Source organism: Rattus norvegicus, chromosome 20 (genome assembly GCF_021556685.1).
Source record: "Rattus norvegicus strain SHRSP/BbbUtx chromosome 20, alternate assembly SHRSP_T2T, whole genome shotgun sequence".
In the NCBI taxonomy this organism is placed as follows: domain Eukaryota; kingdom Metazoa; phylum Chordata; class Mammalia; order Rodentia; family Muridae; genus Rattus; species Rattus norvegicus.
The window spans coordinates 37533537-37551724 of record NC_141553.1 but is presented as its reverse complement, the minus strand read 5'-3'; the positions used below and the strand labels follow the sequence as shown (position 1 = coordinate 37551724).

The following is an 18188-nucleotide window of genomic DNA, read 5'->3' as shown; positions in this document are numbered from 1 at the left end:
CCTTGCATTTGGAGTATAGATATTCAGAATTGAAAGTTCATCGTAGTAGATTTTTCCTGTGAAGAATATGGACTTTCCTTCCTTATCTTTTTTGGTAACTTTTCATTGGTAGTTGATTTTCTTTGATATTAGAATGGCTACTCCGTCTTTCTCCTAGGGACCATTTGCTTGGAAATTTTTTCTCAACCTTTTACTCTGAGGTAGTATTTGTCTTTGTCACTGAGGTGTGTTTCCTGTATTCAGCAAAATACTGAGTCCTGTATATGTATCCAGTCTGTTAGTCTATATCTTTTTATTAGGAGTCCATTGATTTTGAAAGATATTAGGAACCAATGCTTGTTGTTTTCTATTACTTCTGTTGTAATAGGTGGACTTATGTTTGTATGGTTCTCTTCTTTTGGGTTAGTTGAAAAAAATGATAACTTTCTTGTTCTCTCTAGGGTGGAGTTTACTTCTTTGTGTTGGAGTTTTCCATCTATTATCCATTGTAGGGTTGAATTTGTGGAAAGATATTGTGTAAATTTGGTCTTGTCATGGAATATCTTGGTTTTTCCATCTGTGTTAATTGAGAGTTTTGCTGGATATAGTAGCCTGAGCTGGCATTTGTGTTCTCTTAGGGTCTGTATGACATCTGCCCAGGATCTTCTGGCTTTCATAGTCTCTGGTGAGAAGTCTAGTGTAATTCTGATAGGTCCGCCTTTATATGTTACTTGACATTTTTCCCTTACTGCTTTTAATATTTTTTCTTTGTTTTGTGCATTTGGTGTTTTGATTATTATGTGATGCGAGGAATTTCTTTTTTGGTTCAATCTATTTGGAGTTCTGTAGGTGTCTTGTATGTATGGGCATCTCCTTCTTTAGGTTAGGGAAGTTTTCTTCTATAATTTTGTTGATATTTATATAAGATAATAAATTTTAATTATTTAAATTAATAAATTTAATAATATTGTAAGATGTTTATTAGTCCTTTAAGTTTGGGATCTTCACTTTCTTCTGTAACTATTATCTTTAGGTTTATCTTTATCATTGTGTCCTGAATTTCCTGAATATTCTGGTTTAGGATCTTTTTGCATTTTGCATTTTCTTTGACTGTTGTGTTAAAGTTTTCTAAGTAATCTTCTCCCCAAGATTCTCTCTTCTAATTCTTGGATTCTGTTGGTGATGCTTGCATCTATGACTCCTGATATCTTCCTAGGTTTTCTATCTACAGGGTTGTCTCCCTTTGCAATTTCTGTATTGTTTCTATTTCCATTTTTAGGTCCTGGATGATTTTGTTCAATTTCTTCACCTGTTTGTTTGTGTTTTCCTATAATTCTTTAAGGAATTTTTGTGTTTCCTCTCTAAGGAAACCTGTTTCCTGTTTACCTGTGTTGTCCTGTATTTCTTTAAGGGAGTTATTTATGTCTGTCTTAAAGTCCTCTAACATCTTCATGAGATGTGATGTTAAATCAGAATCTTGCTTTTCTCGTATGTTTGGGTATCCAGGACTTGCTGTAGTGGGAGAATTGGGTTCTGATGATGCCAAGTGGCCTTGGTTCCTGTTGCTTAGGTTCTTATACTTGTCTCTCACCATCTGGTCATCTCTGGTGTTATCTGGTCTTGCTCTCTTTGACAGTGACTTGACCCTCCTGTAAGCCTGTGTGTTAGCACTCCTGGGAGACCAGCTCTAACTTGGTAGGATTTGGGTAGAGAGATATGTGGCACATGTTCAGTTCTGGGTGCAGATGGAAACCAAAAGGGTCCTGTCCCAGACTGCTTTTTGTTTCCTGTTTCTTGAGGGCTCCAGTTGGGTACTGCCAAGCAGAATTGGTGGTCTCACCTGTGCTCTCAGGTGTGTCAGTACTCTTGGGAAACCAGTTCTCTCTGGCTGGGATCTGGGTACAGAGAACTGTGGCATAGGGTCAGCTTCTGGTGTTGAAGGAAACCGGTAGGACACTGCAAGTCTTATAAAGGAAAAGATTTAGTTAGGGCTGACTTAACAGTTTCAGAGGTTTATCCCATTATCCTAATGGTGGTAAGCATAGAAGCATTCAGGCAGACGTGGTACTGGAAAAGGAGCTGAGAGTTCTACATATTGATATGAAGGCATCAGAAGGAGACTGGGTGCCATACTGGTATACCTTGTGCATATTTATGACCTCAACTCCCTGCCTCCACAGTGCTACACACTTTCCTAATAAAGGCCACACCTTCTTCAATAAAGCTTCACCTCCTAATAGTATTACTCCTTATAGCCAAATCACCACAGGACTTTGCAATGCTCTCCTGAATCCACACCAAGATGGGGCTGAAAAATACTTGGTTGCTAGCTTGTTCTGGAGACATCTTGAAATGTCTGAGAAGAGTCTTTCTGTGGCTGTGTTCGCTGAAGATGTAAAGGAATTATGTCATGTAAGTAGGATCCTTCATTTCATATGGTAGCTTGAATAGGAATGGCCCCTATAGACTTCTGTATGAGTACTTGTCCTATGTGGAGTGTCACTATGAGGAGATGTGACCTTGTTGGAGTAGATTTAACCTTGTTGGAGGAAGTGTGCTACTATGGAGGAGGGCTTTGCGGTTTCTATGCTCAAGGTTCTATGCTAATATGGTTGATTCCTGCCGTTTGTGAATCAAGATATAGAACTCTCAGGTCTTTCTCCAACACCATGTCCACCCTCACAGTTCATGTTTCCTGCCATGATGATAACGGGCTAAACTTCTGAAACTGTAAGCCAACCTCAATTAAACATTTTCCTTTAGAACAGATGCCATGGTCACGGTCATGGTGTCTCCGTATAGCAATGAAAACCCAAACTAAGATACTCTGCACATAATAAAAGGAAACTGCTAAGGTTACAGAGCATGCAGAAGTTGGTTGGAAATTTCAACTATGAACTCTTCAAAGTCAATGAAGTCATGTGTGGAGGTAACTGCTTATATGCCCACCTGTTCTCCATGTCAGCACTGTTGGCACTGAGAGGAGGAAGAAGAGGACAAGGAGGAGGAGGAGGAGGAGGAGGAGGAGGAGGAGGAAAAGGAAGAGGAGGAGGAGGACAAGGATGAGGAGGAGGAGAGGAAGAGGAGGAGAGGAAGAGGAGGAGAGGAAGAGGAGGAGGAGGAAAGGAAAAGGAAAAGGAAAAGGAAAAGGAAAAGGAAAGGGATGCTTTGTGTTCTCAGTGTGGTATCAATGTATGTCTGTGATACAGGGAGAAAGCTGACACATTGCCTTGACGTGAAAACAGCAGTCTGAAAACCGATAGAGCAATGACCAAAGTGACCTTCTAGCTCTTATTAGCACGAATTGGAATGTGCCTTTTAAACTGCTTTAGCATGCTATAATGAAATCAATTCATGCATCTGCAGCATACAGAAACAGAGACTATTGCTTCTCAGTAACATCCCAGAGATTCAGGTTGCTGAAGATATTGGCTTCAGAACACGCACGCTCAGCAAATTTGCCAGAGTCCCAAGGCCAAGTAACCTCCGAGCAGTGTCTCTAAAAAGCTCTCAAGCGCTTTGCACCTTCTGCCCAATGACCAGTTGATTCTCTTCCGGTATTAAGAAACTGTATTTCCTGTTGGTGTTGCAGCAGTAGGAAAGGAAAGCCTGGCAAGAGAAAAAGCAATGACCCCAGCATTCAGCCCAGACCAAATAAACACTTCTATTTCCTTTCCTTTTCTAAAACAAACACGACTTAACCAAAAGTTTATCTTTTCTTCTTTTTTAGAATTCTATTTTGGTGCTCACAATACATAGAAGAAATGAAATGTGAAGGAAGAAGGCGGCCTTGGTAAAGGAAACATAAGGCATTTATTACAAACGAATTCCAGATAATTAGTGGAAGAGATCATGAAATGTTCAGAGGGGAAAAAAAGAGCTGCGTTTCAAACAGGAGGGGGTCTGAACCATTAAAGGGTAATCTGCACGGGTTTTGTTAATCCCCTGAGGCTCCCTTTACAGGTGGTTCATATTTCTAAGCAGTGAAGTATGCAAGATGAATGGAAAATTTCCCCTTAACATTTTCCACTACCCAGTCTTAGCATGAAAAAAACCCCACACCAGACCTGGCAGCTGGTTTATTCTAACTTCTCATTTACAGACAAATCATCATTTGGCTATTCCCGCACCCTTGCCACGCACCATTGAGTTCCCTTTGTGCCATTCCGTGGTATAGATTTTTATTTTTCAAATAAGTTTACAGCCACTTTAAAATATTTACTAGGAAACTTCATTTGGGTTTGATAGTGCTAGTTTATTCCAGCCAACCTTTATGTGTACTGGATTAGAAAGGACAACTTCATATTTTAAAGGGAAAATTTATTCATATTACAACTGTGAATTATGTGGATTTGTGCAGACTGGGATCTCAGCCCTGTATCTTGGACGGCTGATGCAGAAGGATCCTAAGGTAAAGGCCAGTCTGAGAACCTGTCTTTAAAATATTTTATGAACGCTTTCTTATCCCAGCTAATCCCAGAGATGTCTTAGAAAAATGAGCTCCTTTTCACAGCACTTGACTGCCCAAATCCTAAAAGTGTGAAGTAAACATTTTTCATTCATGCATTCAGATAAATACTCTGAAAAATAATTTAAGTGAGGCATAATAGCCAGTGTAAAAATAATATAAACCAAAAGCCAAAACAAATTTAAACATAAATGATGTTTTGCTCAATTGTGGACAAAAGAAAAACATATTTCACTAGAAATGCCGTTTTCCATATTCAAATTAATTATATATTCTCCAAGCTTCTACAAGCTGTGGATTTATTAGTGAAGCTGTTACACCAGGCTTGTTTTTTTGCCTCTGGTTTCTTCTTTCCTGAAGCCACACCTCTCTCCTCTTAGCCTAACTTGACCGAAAGCATTTTTCCTGATATGAATTTATCAAATGCTATTCCTTCAGTTTCTAAGTATGTTTATGTCTGTGTATCTACTTGTTTTTCTAGGATTTTGAATGAAGTGTAGCTCGGAACCTCCCAGAAGTGTGGCTTGACTTTAAGAAGGGAAAATGTACATGCAACGCTTCAAAGGTAGACATGTTTTACGGAAAGGAAATATAAAAATGGCATGTCAGTGTGTCAGCTTCTTTTTTTTTCTTTTTTTGATTTAAAAATATTTTATTCCTTACAAAATACAGCATTCAACCAACCCTTCCTGTGACATCTGGCCCCTGCCAACCCTCCCCCAACCCACTGTAGCCAATGGCTTTTGGACTGGGCTGGAACCATAGCATGAAATCGTCTGGAGGCTAGGTTTGTGCCATAGCGGGGTTCCCCAGGCACCCTGTGCACACAGATGAGAGTCAGGGACAGTGACAGGGCAAGGTCATGAAGTGCTGGTCCAGAGGTCCTCAGAAGTAGCAAATGTGTTCAGCCACTTGTCTTCCTGACCCACAGGAAGCAATTCCTTAGAGCCCAGGCTGGGGAGGAAGGAAGCGCAGGGGTGGCTGGGTGGCAACCCTGCAGTCCATGTGCCCTGTTCCTAAGGCCAGACACCTACCTGTCTTCCCCCAGGCCAGACATCTAGCTGTCTTCCGGGTTCTCCCCCCCCGGGGGGGGCCTGATGAGGCGCCTGTGGCCCCGCTTGCCCCCCGGGGCCTTTGGGCTTGGCGAACGCCTGCTTGAAGGCGTGCTGCTTGGGATGCACCTCATCATAGAGGAACTCAGCAGTCAGCTCCGCCCCATCGCTGGTCTCCATCTTCTTAGCTACCTCCAGCTGGAAGTCTTGCTCTACAGAGTCAAGGAGGCGGCTCTCGCTGCTGGAGTAGAGCATGCTCTCCTTAATGCTGCACTTGTACCCCGGCATGGAGTAGACGAAGACCACAGATTCAAGGGAGTCACCCTCATGCGTATGCTTGTCCAGGAAGAAGTGGTAGTGGGCAGCATCTTGGGGAACCCGTGAAGGCAGCTGGGCCACATTTGTGGGTTCTGCGTGTACCAGCTCGATGGTCTCCCGCTCCAGGTCCAGCTTCAGCTGGATATAGTTGCCTGTCTTCTGCTTGAGTTGCTGAACTGCCCGCTGGACCTCAGGCTGCAGGGGCAAAGCCAGGCCCTGCAGGGTCAGGTGCTTACTTTCTACGCTGATGTCAGTCTTCACCTCATTGATTCGGATCTGCTGGATCTCTCGCTCAGCCGAAGTCAGTGGGGCATGTGCAGCACAGGATGACAGGGGCTTCTCAAGCCAGGCAAGGAGAGGTCATCCTTTACTATCCCGAAGCGCTCATCCTTGATGTGGCCGCCTCCAAACTCCTTAAATGTGGCTCGTGTGGCTGCATACAGCTTCTTCAGCTGCACAGGCGAATTGTCAGGTGACCAGGCCAGGAAAAGCCACTCGAAACCCTGAGCATTTTGCGAATCAAGTTGGAAGAGGAGGTAGCAGGGCTCTTGGGCATCTAGCAGTGGCAGCACGTCCCTGTCGTAGTCCTGGTCCCAACGTCCCACTGGCTCCTGCGAGGCACCCAGCACAAGCTGCTCGTCCTCAATGATGACTCTAATAAGTCGGATGGAACCAGTCTGGGCCCTGGCAAAGAAGTCCTTTAGTTCTTCAAGTGGCGTGTATGCCGGTCTGGTGCACCATGGCTCAGCGTTCAGCTTGCCGGTGCTCTCTGAGTTCTCCGCTTGGTCCTGGCCCGGTTCGACTCACCTCGCCTGGACCCAGAGCTCCAGAGGATGTGGCCAGTGTGTCAGTTTCTTTCTTTCTTTCTTTTTTTTTTTTTTTTATTAACTTGAGTATTTCTTATATACATTTCTAGTGTTATTCCCTTTCCCGGTTTCCGGGCAAACATCCCCCTAATCCCTCCCCCTCCCCTTCTTTATGGGTGTTCCCCTCCCCATCCTCCCCCCATTGCCGCCCTCCCCTCAACAATCTAGTTCACTGGGGGTTCAGTCTTAGCAGGACCCAGGGCTTCCCCTTCCACTGGTGCTCTTACTAGGATATTCATTGCTACCTATGAGGTCAGAGTCCAGGGTCAGTCCATGTATAGTCTTTATGTACGGGCTTAGTCCCTGGAAGCTCTGGTTGCTTGGCATTGTTGTACATATGGGGTCTCGAGCCCCTTCAAGCTCTTCCAGTTCTTTCTCTGATTCCTTCAACGGGGGTCCTATTCTCAGTTCAGTGGTTTGCTGCTGGCATTCGCCTCTGTATTTGCTGTATTCTGGCTGTGTCTCTCAGGAGCGATCTACATCCGGTTCCTGTCGGCCTGCACTTCTTTGCTTCATCTATCTTGTCTAATTGGATGGCTGTATATGTGTGGGCCACATGTGGGGCAGGCTCTGAATGGGTGTTCCTTCTCTGTCTGTTTTAATCTTTGCCTCTCTATTCCCTGCCACGGGTATTCTTATTCCCCTTTTAAAGAAGGAGTGAAGCATTCACATTTTGATCATCCGTCTTGAGTTTCATTTGTTCTAGGCATCTAGGGTAATTCAAGCATTTGGGCTAATAGCCACTTATCAATGAGTGCATACCATGTGTGTTTTTCTGTGATTGGGTTACCTCACTTAGGATGATATTTTCCAGTTCCAGCCATTTGCCTACGAATTTCATAAAGTCGTTGTTTTTGATAGCTGAGTAATATTCCATTGTGTAAATGTACCACATTTTCTGTATCCATTCCTCTGTTGAAGGGCATTTGGGTTCTTTCCAGCTTCTGGCTATTATAAATAAGGCTGCGATGAACATAGTGGAGCACGTGTCTTTTTTATATGTTGGGGCATCTTGTGGGTATATGCCCAAGAGAGGTATAGCTGGATCCTCAGGCAGTTCAATGTCCAGTTTTCTGAAGAACCTCCAGACTGATTTCCAGAATGGTTGTACTAGTCTGCAATCCCACCAACAATGGAGGAGTGTACCTCTTTCTCTGCATCCTTGCCAGCATCTGCTGTCATCTGAGTTTTTGATGTTAGCCATTCTCACTGGTGTGAGGTGAAATCTCAGGGTTGTTTTGATTTGCATTTCCCTTATGACTAAAGATGTTGAACATTTCTTTAGGTGTTTCTCAGCCATTCGGCATTCGTCAGCTGTGGATTCTTTGTTTAGCTCTGAACCCCATTTTTTAATAGGGTTATTTGTCTCCCTGCAGTCTAACTTCTTGAGTCCTTTGTATATTTTGGATATAAGGCCTCTATCTGTTGTAGGATTGGTAAAGATCTTTTCCCAATCTGTTGGTTGCCATTTTGTCCTAACCACAGTGTCCTTTGCCTTACAGAAGCTTTGCAGTTTTATGAGATCCCATTTGTCGATTCTTGATCTTAGAGCATAAGCCATTGGTGTTTCGTTCAGGAAATTTTTTCCAGTGCCCATATGTTCCATATGCTTCCCTAGTTTTTCTTCTATTAGTTTGAGTGTATCTGGTTTGATGTGGAGGTCCTTGATCCACTTGGACCTAAGCTTTGTACAGGGTGATAAGCATGGATCGATCTGTATTCTTCTACATGTTGACCTCCAGTTGAACCAGCATCATTTGCTGAAAATGCTGTCTTTTTTCCATTTGATGGTTTTGGCTCCTTTGTCAAAAATCAAGTGGCCATAGGTGTGTGGGTTCATTTCTGGGTCTTCAATTCTGTTCCATTGGTCTATCTATCTATCTCTGTACCAATAGTGTGTCAGTATCTTATGTAGTGTTCTCTCTCTCTCTCTCTCTCTCTCTCTCTCTCTCTCTCTCTCTCTCTCTCTCGTTCTCTCTCTCTCTCTCTCTCTCTCTCTCTGAGTGTCTCACATCAACCTGAAGGTTTAAAGCCTTTATTAAAAATGTGGGAAATGAGGTTGGGATCCTGACTGTCTACATCTCCTGATAGTGCAGTAACCTGAACTAACTGGACGGTTGTTATATTTTCTAATCTCTTTCCCTGTAGTACTCATTTTCGGCACACCTGCCATAGTCCCAGGACCATGATGCAAATGGCCATACCTTATTCGACTGCCTTACAGTCGGCTCTCCTGTATTGCTAGCATAGAAGTGGAACCACATGACCAGACAGGTAACTTAGTCTATTCCTGACTGGACTCTCCTACTTTCTCTTCTTCACTCTTAGCTTTTTAACTGTTCTTAAGGCCCAGTTGCTAACCAATCTCAAATACATCTTAGCATTTCACATAGTCCTATTAATAATAAGTACCACTGTATACAGTACTTTACACATATAATTCATTTGAACATTAGCTACTCTTTGAAGTAAATATTATCCCTCTTTTACAAAATTGTGGAAATTGGGGTACAGAGTAACTAGGAAACTTGTAAAAGGTGTTGTTGGTAGCATGTGTCAGGTAGGTAGAACTCAGGTTTCAAGGCCAGGTTATATGATCCAGTGGTTTATTCTATTCCGTAGCCTGCATGCTTGGCATTCCTGAATTCTTCTTTGACATCTAGCTTAAGTATTGAGTTTTATTTTGATGCCCTCAGTATGAAAAAAAGAGGCCATGGATTTAATGGAGAAGAAGGAGCAGTGGATGGAGGTTGGTGGGGGGAGGGGGCACTTGAAGGGAGGAAAGGGATAGGAGAAGTGTTGTAATTACAATAAAATGTCAAAATAAACAAAAAATTTAAAATATTCTTTGTTTTACAATTATAAGACGTCACTACTCTACATATTGCTTTTAATTATTTATGTAACTTTTTTGCATTCAGAATATGTTCTAAGTATGAAAAGAAAAGCCGGCTCCTAGAAATATGCTTTCCTTAATGAATACAGAGGTAAATAAAGAGATATTTACTTAGAGAAAAGGCACATATTCTTTCATTGAAATTAAATTCATTATAAAAGTCAGAAAAAACCTGGATGGATGAACGAGAGGTAATTTTAGTTCTTCTTGTCTTTCTTAATTATTTGCTTAGACTAGTTCTTTATTTCCTTGGGGGGTGGGGTGCCTTCCACGAATGATTTAGATTACTTCTAAATTCAAGATACTAAAATAAAAGTGATCAATCTCTGGACATATAAAATAATATATGAAATTACAAATGGTGTTGTTTCCTTTTTAATGATGTATTTTAAGTGAGAGGTAGAAGGTCAATAAGAATTGAAAACAGAAAAGTTCTTAGGTGGCTCTTGTCGTAATTAAATATCCTGCTGTAGAAGAATTATATATTTTCTTCTCTAAGAGACCTTCCAGTCAGAAGTGGAGAAAAAGTGGGCCTGAATATCTCAAGTCGATGGACATGTCTGGTAAAAATACTAACCTGAAATTATGACATGAGCAGCTTCAGCAAAGGCCCTGTTTCATCTTGCTCACTGAGGGTGATTTTTAGGATAAATAGTTTCTGGTTTAAAATACACACAGCACTATAGATCAAAGTCAGTCTGTTGAACAGCGTCCAACAGCACTCTGGTAGCCAGTGGAAGCTGTAGTACATGATGTTAATATGATCCGTCTGCCCAAGACCTTTGAGCAAGCAGGCTGCTGCTACATTTTGTAGTAGCCGAAGTGACCTTGTAATGCTCAAAATATGCTTCCATGGATCCTACTGGTATCATGTTCTGGAAAATGCAAAACCTAAAATTAAAAGAATTCCAAGGAAAAAGGGAGTTTGTGACATCTTTGCAAATTGTTGAAGAAATATGTTGTCTAGATCTCTTACTGAGTTTACATTTGTAATAACATAGTATTTAATGCTAAGTAGTCATGACACGTGATAGACATGTATCTATATCTGCAAATCTGTGTTCCTCTCTTTAACTAAGATTTTGCTTCTTGGTTTTACGAATGAAGAATATATTGTAGTAGTGTACAAATCTTTCTGTGGATCCCTAACTCTATGCTACAATCTGCCTTTTCCTCAGCTATGCATGCTTAGCCAGCTGACATTTGCTTGCCCTAAACCAAGTATATTTTAACATATGGGGTGTGCATGTGTGTGTGTGCATGTGTGTATGTGTATGTGTTACTGCTTGCATCTATATCCTACTCTCCTACTCCATTCTTACTGAACTACTCTGGCTGTTCTGTAAGCTTCAGGAATCCTCCTGCCTCTGCCCCCAGAGTTAGGATTACATATCTATACTTCTGATCCTCCTTTTATTTAAATATGAGGTACCTGAACTTGGGTTTTCTTGCAACTATCTCCACAGCCCCGAAAATATAATATTTAAATGATCATGTCTAAAGATTCAAAGAATGAATAAAAAGCTGTCTCTAAGCCTGGATGAATTAGCATTTTCCAGAAAACTCAGTAAAAAAATTTTTAAAAACAAAAGTTCTACAATTAACTACTCTGGGCATGTTAACTTTAAGCAAGCATAGTGACACTTTAAATGTTAATAGTGCCCTGGGTTTAACACGTTGGTTAATATGATTTTGCTTGTACCTTCTCTTCCTTCAGAATCTTTAGAGATTCAATTTATGGAGAAGTCTAAAATATTTATCTCCACACATTTCCTACTTATCCAAATGCCTTGACTGTCTCTTATCTATGCTTCCTTTTCCCAAAGCAATTCTAGCACTGTGTGAACAACAGAAGGCTGTGTTTCCTTTAACAATTTTCAAAGGTCTCTGATCTGGTCCTGATGACTGGCTGGCAAGTAAACTAAGGGACCTCCTGAGTTACCTCAGCAGGTATTGACTGACCACCAAGATGTCACAATAGTGGCTGCCAGCTCTATGGTTGCATTTGGGGTCAGCATCTGCCTGTAATCTTAGCTCCAATTGCCATTGTTAGCTACTGCAGAGTTGTTAGCAGCAAGAGTCATAGTGTCACCTGGATAAAAAGAAAGAGAGGGAGGAATAATTGAGTGAAATGTGGTGCATGCTGTCTCATGCCTATTGTCCAAGCATTGGGGAAGTAGAGAAAAGAATTGTGAGTTATACAATGAGTACTAGGCCAGTTCAGCCTATAGAGTAAAACCCCTTCTCAAACAAAACAAAGAAAAGAAAATCCCAACCCAACCCAAAGCAAGCAAACAAACAAACAAAGTAAATCAGGGCCAGTGAGATGGGCAAACATGTAGAGATGCTTTGTTTTGTAAATCTGATAACAGGAGTTCATTCTTGGGGACTCATGGTGGAGAGAGAGCACTCTCTGACTCACCGAAGTAATCGTCTGACCTCCATTAGCATGTGTTTGTCACACACACACACACGCACACACGAACGCACGCCCGCACGCACGCACACATAATGAGTAAAATAAGAATGATAGAGAGCAAAACTTAAAAAGACAACAATAAGACAACCAAATAAGAAAGAGCAAATTGAGAAGTGCAAGTACTGAATATTTTTCATAGACAGGAACTTTAATCATCATAAGACATTGAAAAAAGGGTTCAAGGTACTCTCCTTTAGTGGGATTTGTCAAAGGCGATCAGTGCACCCAGGGAGGTGTAGCCATAAACTCTAGTGGCTTTAGCTAGTTTGCATACACAACCCTGGATGCTAATGCAAGAGTTTACCTCTGAATCATCGCTCCTTTTGCTATTTGCTGCAAACCCATTCCTGCTCACAACCCCCAGTGGCTGTTTTGTCTAATAAATCTTACAAAGTGAGTTCCCTTTAGCCACTGAAAAGGCTCAGAAGCTCCTAACTCGGAGCAAAGAGAGGAACAAGGCAGACAGGTCTTCTGCTGGAAAAGCCAGTGACAGGTTAATCCCATCTCTATAGTAATATTGAACAGGCATGGGGATCTGAGAGGTGAGGTGAATAGTCAGAGAAGAAATTGTTTGTGTTTCTTTTCAGTCTCTCTGGAATTTCATGAGGTCAAGGTGGAAGGAAGAGTGAACTGAGACAGAATTTAAATCTAGGCTTTTATGAAATATAAAAAAGACAAAGGTTCTGTTTAAAGGCAAACAGGTTTGCTTGATAGCTCAAAAACCCTGCCAAATATACATTAAAAAAATGCCCTCTGGGTGGATACGGCCATCTTGATAGTGGTTCTCTCTCTCTCTCTCTCTCTCTCTCTCTCTCTCTCTCTCTCTCCCTCTCTTTCTCTCTCTCTCTCTCTCTCTCTCCCTCTCTTTCTCTCTCTCTCTCTCTCTCTCTCTCTCTCTCTCTCTCTCTCTCTCTCTCTCACTGGGGTAGTAGAGTCAAGCATGCTGACAGAAAAGCATGCTCTCTGCTTGCTCACTTCATGGCTAATCAGACATGATGCTGACACAATAGCATATAGTTCTCATTTTGTGGGGTTAGACCTATTGACATGTCTGAACATTCTTATTTATAGCACATTCCATGTTATGGTTAACAAATAAAGGAATCTAGGTATGCCTTTCTGTACCTTGGGAAAACCACAGCTCTCCTCCTCTTTTTCTTCCTCTTGTTCTTGTTCTTAATCTTCTTGTTCTTCATCTTGTCTTTCTCCTCCTTTTCCTCCTTCTTCTTCCTCTTCCTCTTCCCTGACAAATTGCCCCGTCAATATGTTAAAACTGCCTGCAAGCCCAGAGACATGGCACTTAGTAAGAGGGATCACTCTCTCAACAGTAACCTTGCAGCACTGAAACTGAAGAACTTTCTCATTGAGTAGTGACTAAGCCTCTTAATGGATGCCACACTTAAGAAAAGAATGAGAGGATGGAGAAGGGAGGAGGCGGAAGATCTGAAAATCAGTGGAATGCACCAGGGCTGCCTGTGTCTTCTTGCAGAATATCCTTGCTCTGCAGACTTGCTCACTCAGCATCATTACTAAGCTCTGTCAGAAGACCATATTGTACTGTAGTCCAGTAGCCCAGCTAAGAAGCTGGGGGCCCTTTCATTTCATCAACCCTCACATTTTGGAGTTTCTTCATGTTCCTGTATTACAGGTTTTTTTAAATCTAAAAATGGGGAAACTGATGAATTGATTGAATATCGTTTAACTCAGAAAAATTATCAAAATTCCAAAGACGTTGATTATATACCCTCTGTTTTATTTTTTGGAGAGCTTACGTTGGTTAGTTTAATGCATTTGGCAAAAGCACCTCGAAGATATTTCTGGTGAGTCCCCAGCAGAACTCAACCATATTGATTTGTGACTTAGGAGCCTTGTGGGCATTGCATAAGACAAAGAAGAATTTTGCTCTCTAGCTGATAGGCCTACAGGGAAGAATAGAAAGGCAAGTCTCCTAGATTGTAGCCAGTAGACATGACAAGAAAATGAGTTCTGTGTTAGATTTATGTCCTATCATAAGTATATTACAGAGAAGGTACCAGAAGTTTTTAACATAGAATGCTTATATTTTTAAAATGCTTAATAATCTTCCTTTCATAAAATAAAACGGATATCAACTTGGCAAAAAAAACCCAAACTGTCCAGAAAAAAATGTATGAAATATGTCTTGTGGGTGCACAATTCACAATGCTTCCTGTCATTCTTCCAAATATTTCCTTATTGAGAGATACTGAAGAGAAATAAACAACTAGGTGATTCATGTTCATAGCCTCCTGACTCATGGAGCCTTTGCTCTTAAATGTTACAGACTGAAATTCAGGGACAATAAGCTACAGTGCCAGGTATCCTCAAGAGTTTTCAGCATTATGACATTCTAAACACTCTCCTAACAGTATTATACTCCATAATTTGAATAGTGGAAATTCTTGTTTAAAGAATAAAGAAAATTAAGTTTCGTTATTAAGTTTTTTAGTAAACTAAGCTCTTTAGAAGTCTAAAGAATTACATCTTACAGTAATATTCAATTTATTTTTTTAAAAAAAGGTATAATTCAGTTCTCCCACTAAGGTAACATCCCTATTTAAAGAGACTACCTATTTAAAGAGATATTTTCAATAAAAATGAAAAACACCCAAAAGACTAACACTAAGTATACTACAAATGTGACCTCCATAGGAAGTATCTTGTCCTTTTATCACTTTGGTTGTGAGCCTAACCTTTAATGGCTGAGCCATCTCCCCAGCCTCTGCCGGTCCTTTTAAATCTTTCTGTGTTTTGCTGTCATCTTTCCATCTCACTTCCCTTCTTCCCAACTCTTGCTTCTGAGTTTGGATTCTCCAGACAATGGTGACTAGACTTTTCCCACCTGTTTATGTTTCTATGTTCATTGTGTTGAAACAAGAGTAATCCCTTACCTTTTTACAACTGGACACAAGAAGTATCAGGCATTCCTTTATTTTTGTTTCAGTAAGCTTTACTGAGAGTGATAAGAATTTTAGTCTTTGAAGTGGCTCTGCTTTTGACTGCAGAAGTACAAAGTCACACCAGAAGCTAGAGATAGAATATTTGGTTGTTGAATTACACCTGCTCTGGCTTATGCCACTTGTGACAACTTTAAGGGCAATTCTTATAGTGCAGAAAATCCATCCGTATGAAAGAAGAATTAGATTTGTATTCTAAATGTTGGCTCCTCTTTCTCATACTAATGCATACAGTATTATGTTAGGATTGTGGGGATACTCAGGCTATAAGCAACTTCAACAATCTCTTTCCATTCTCATGGTTGATTTTGTAGTTCTTACTACTACAGGGAAAGGCTCCCTACCGAAGGTCTGCTTCTGAATCTGTAATTCTCTCTTCTCCAAAAGATGTTTACCAACTTGTAATCCTAAGTAAACAAGGGTGGTAGGGAGCATATCCTATACAATGGGAGGGGCACATATTAACAAAAGGGTCAAATCTTTATGTCTTTTCTGCCCATTCCTAACAGGGACTTGACCTGACTACAGGTACATATTATTCATCAATGAACATGACTTGCTGTCTGTCTTCGTCTTGCTCTCTGTCTCTGTCTCTCTCACCTTTAAGATGGTACTCCCACTTTGCTCGACCTCTCCCCAGAGCCCATATCATGCTGTTGTATGTTTTCAACTTATGGTGTTTTCTATTATGGTGTTAATTCATCTGATAAAAGTGTCTTTTCCAAAGGGTAACTTACTAATACGCCCCCTAAAATTTGAGACCTCATACATAGAGCACAAATAATGTTTGAAAGAGGCCTCCAACCCAAAACCTAAACCAGTGTAGTCAGAGGACTGGCTAAGTCAGAAATCTATCGAAAAAGTGGTCACCAGACCTGCAGAATCAACATAATTGGGGCATGGAGAGGGGTGTAATTTCTTTGTTTCTATTAAAGACCTTCTCTTCCCTTTCAGACTCTATGGGGATAGGACCTAGCCATATTTTACTTTAAAGAGAATTCTAGAATTATTCTGACAAAAAGTCAAGTTTGAGAACCATGATTAGAGAGATGACGTGATATACTTGGCAAGGGAATTGGAGTGATGTTATCATTTACAATTCAAATTGCTTCAAAAGGCTTTGACATAGCTCTTCATGCTTTCAAATACCTCTGTGACCTTAGACACTTCAGATAAACCACCTATTAATAGGATTCCTGACACTGAGTTCAGAGCTAGAAAGAAATGTAAAGTAATATTAAAAAGTTTAAGATGTGATGATAAACCTAAGTATATTCCAAATTTTAAAATAATACAAAGTATTGGCTCAATATCAACGAAAATTTCTTTCCATCTTACTGAATGAAACAGAAGATAGAAATTGCCTATATAAGAAAAGAGACTCCAAGGAAATGTGACCAGTTTATTTCTCGGCTAATACCTGGAAATATCCTTGTAGCCTCATCTTCCCTAGAGGCCAGAAATACCCAGAAATGTTTAAACAAAAATGTTTCTAGTTCATTCGTGGTCAGACGCCAGAGAGGCTAAAAAGATCTGTTTTCTTAATTTTGTTTTAGAAATTATTTTCTTTTCACCTAACGAAGTATCATTTGTCTAGAAACCTTATATACAGAGGTCTTCATTGTTCACCATCCCCTCCTCCATCTAGTAAAGCCTTATCACCTCCACAGTGACAGTCTCTATTTCCTAGGATCCTCCTTCTATATGGGACTCTTTCTCTCCCTTTCTCCTCTGCCTCCTTCTCCTCCTCTTCTTCCTCTTCTTCCCTATTAACGTTTCACCTATGAACATACAATAAACTTTCCTCTAAAACTCTAAGATCAACAATCAATATATGGGACCTCATAAAATTGAAAAGCTTCTATAAGGCAAAGGATATTGTCAATAGGACAAAATGGCAACCAACAGATTGGGAATATATCAATGAGATAGAAGGCTAACATCCAATATATACAAAGAACTAAAGAATTTAGACTCCAGAGAGCCAAATAACCCTATTAAAAATGGAGTAGAGTGAAGCCTACATAACACCAAACAAATGGGACCAGAAGAGAAAATCCTCCTGTCACAAAATAATCAAAGAACTAAACTCACAGAACAAAGAAAGGATATTAAAAGCTACAAGGAAAAAGGGCCAAGTAATATATAAAGGCAAACTTATCAGAATAACACCAGACTTCTCAACAGAGACTATAAAAGCCAGAAGAGCCTGGACAGATGTCATGCAGACTCAAAGAGAACACAGATGCCAGAAAAAGAATACTGTACCCAGCAAAACTCTCAAAATACAGAGATGGAGGAACCAAAATATACCACGACAAAACTAAATTCAAATAGTATCTATCTATCAATCCAATACAGAGGATCTTAGAAGGAAAACTCCAATACAAGTAAAATACCTACACCAAAGAAAAGACAAGATATAAAGCATCTCACAGCAAAGCCAAAAGGAGAGAACCACAAGCACATAAAGCTACCTACAAAAACAAATAAAACAGGATCAGTGATCTGTCTTTAATATCTCTCAATATTAATGGACTCAACTCACCTATAAAGAAATATAAGCTAACAGATTGGATATGCAAACAAGATCCAGCATTTTGCTGCATACAACACACCTCAACAACAAAGACAGCTACTATCTCTGAGTAAAAGGATGGAAAAAGGTCTTCCAAGCAAATGATTCCAAGTAAGAAGTTGGAATTATCATCCTAATATCCAATAAAATAGATTTTCAACCAAATGTTATCAAGTGTGATGAAGAAGAACACTTTATAATCATCAAAGGGAAAACCCACCAATAGAATGTCTCAATTCTAAACATCTATGCCCCAAATGCAAGGGTACCCACATTCATAGACGAAACTTTATACTGAACCCCACACAATAATAGTGGAAGACTTCAACACCCTACTCTTACCAATGGATAGGTCATTGAAACAGAAACTAAGCGGAGACACAGTAAAACTAATAGAGGTTATGAACTAAATGGATTTAACAGACATTTACAGAACATTTCACCCTAAAACAAAAGAATACACCTTTTTTTTTCAGTACCTCATGGTACCTTCTCCAAAACTGACCATATAATTGGTCACAAAACAACCCTCAACGAAATACAAGAAGATTGAAATAATCCCATGCACCCTATCAGA

The 18188-nt window shown here is 40.4% G+C and overlaps 1 pseudogene; it reads right to left on the bottom strand.

The window, feature by feature from the left end:
- Nucleotides 1-5504: 5504 nt before the first annotated feature.
- On the bottom strand, nt 5505-6558 carry Twf2-ps1 (twinfilin, actin-binding protein, homolog 2 (Drosophila), pseudogene 1; annotated as a pseudogene).
- Nucleotides 6559-18188: the final 11630 nt, after the last annotated feature.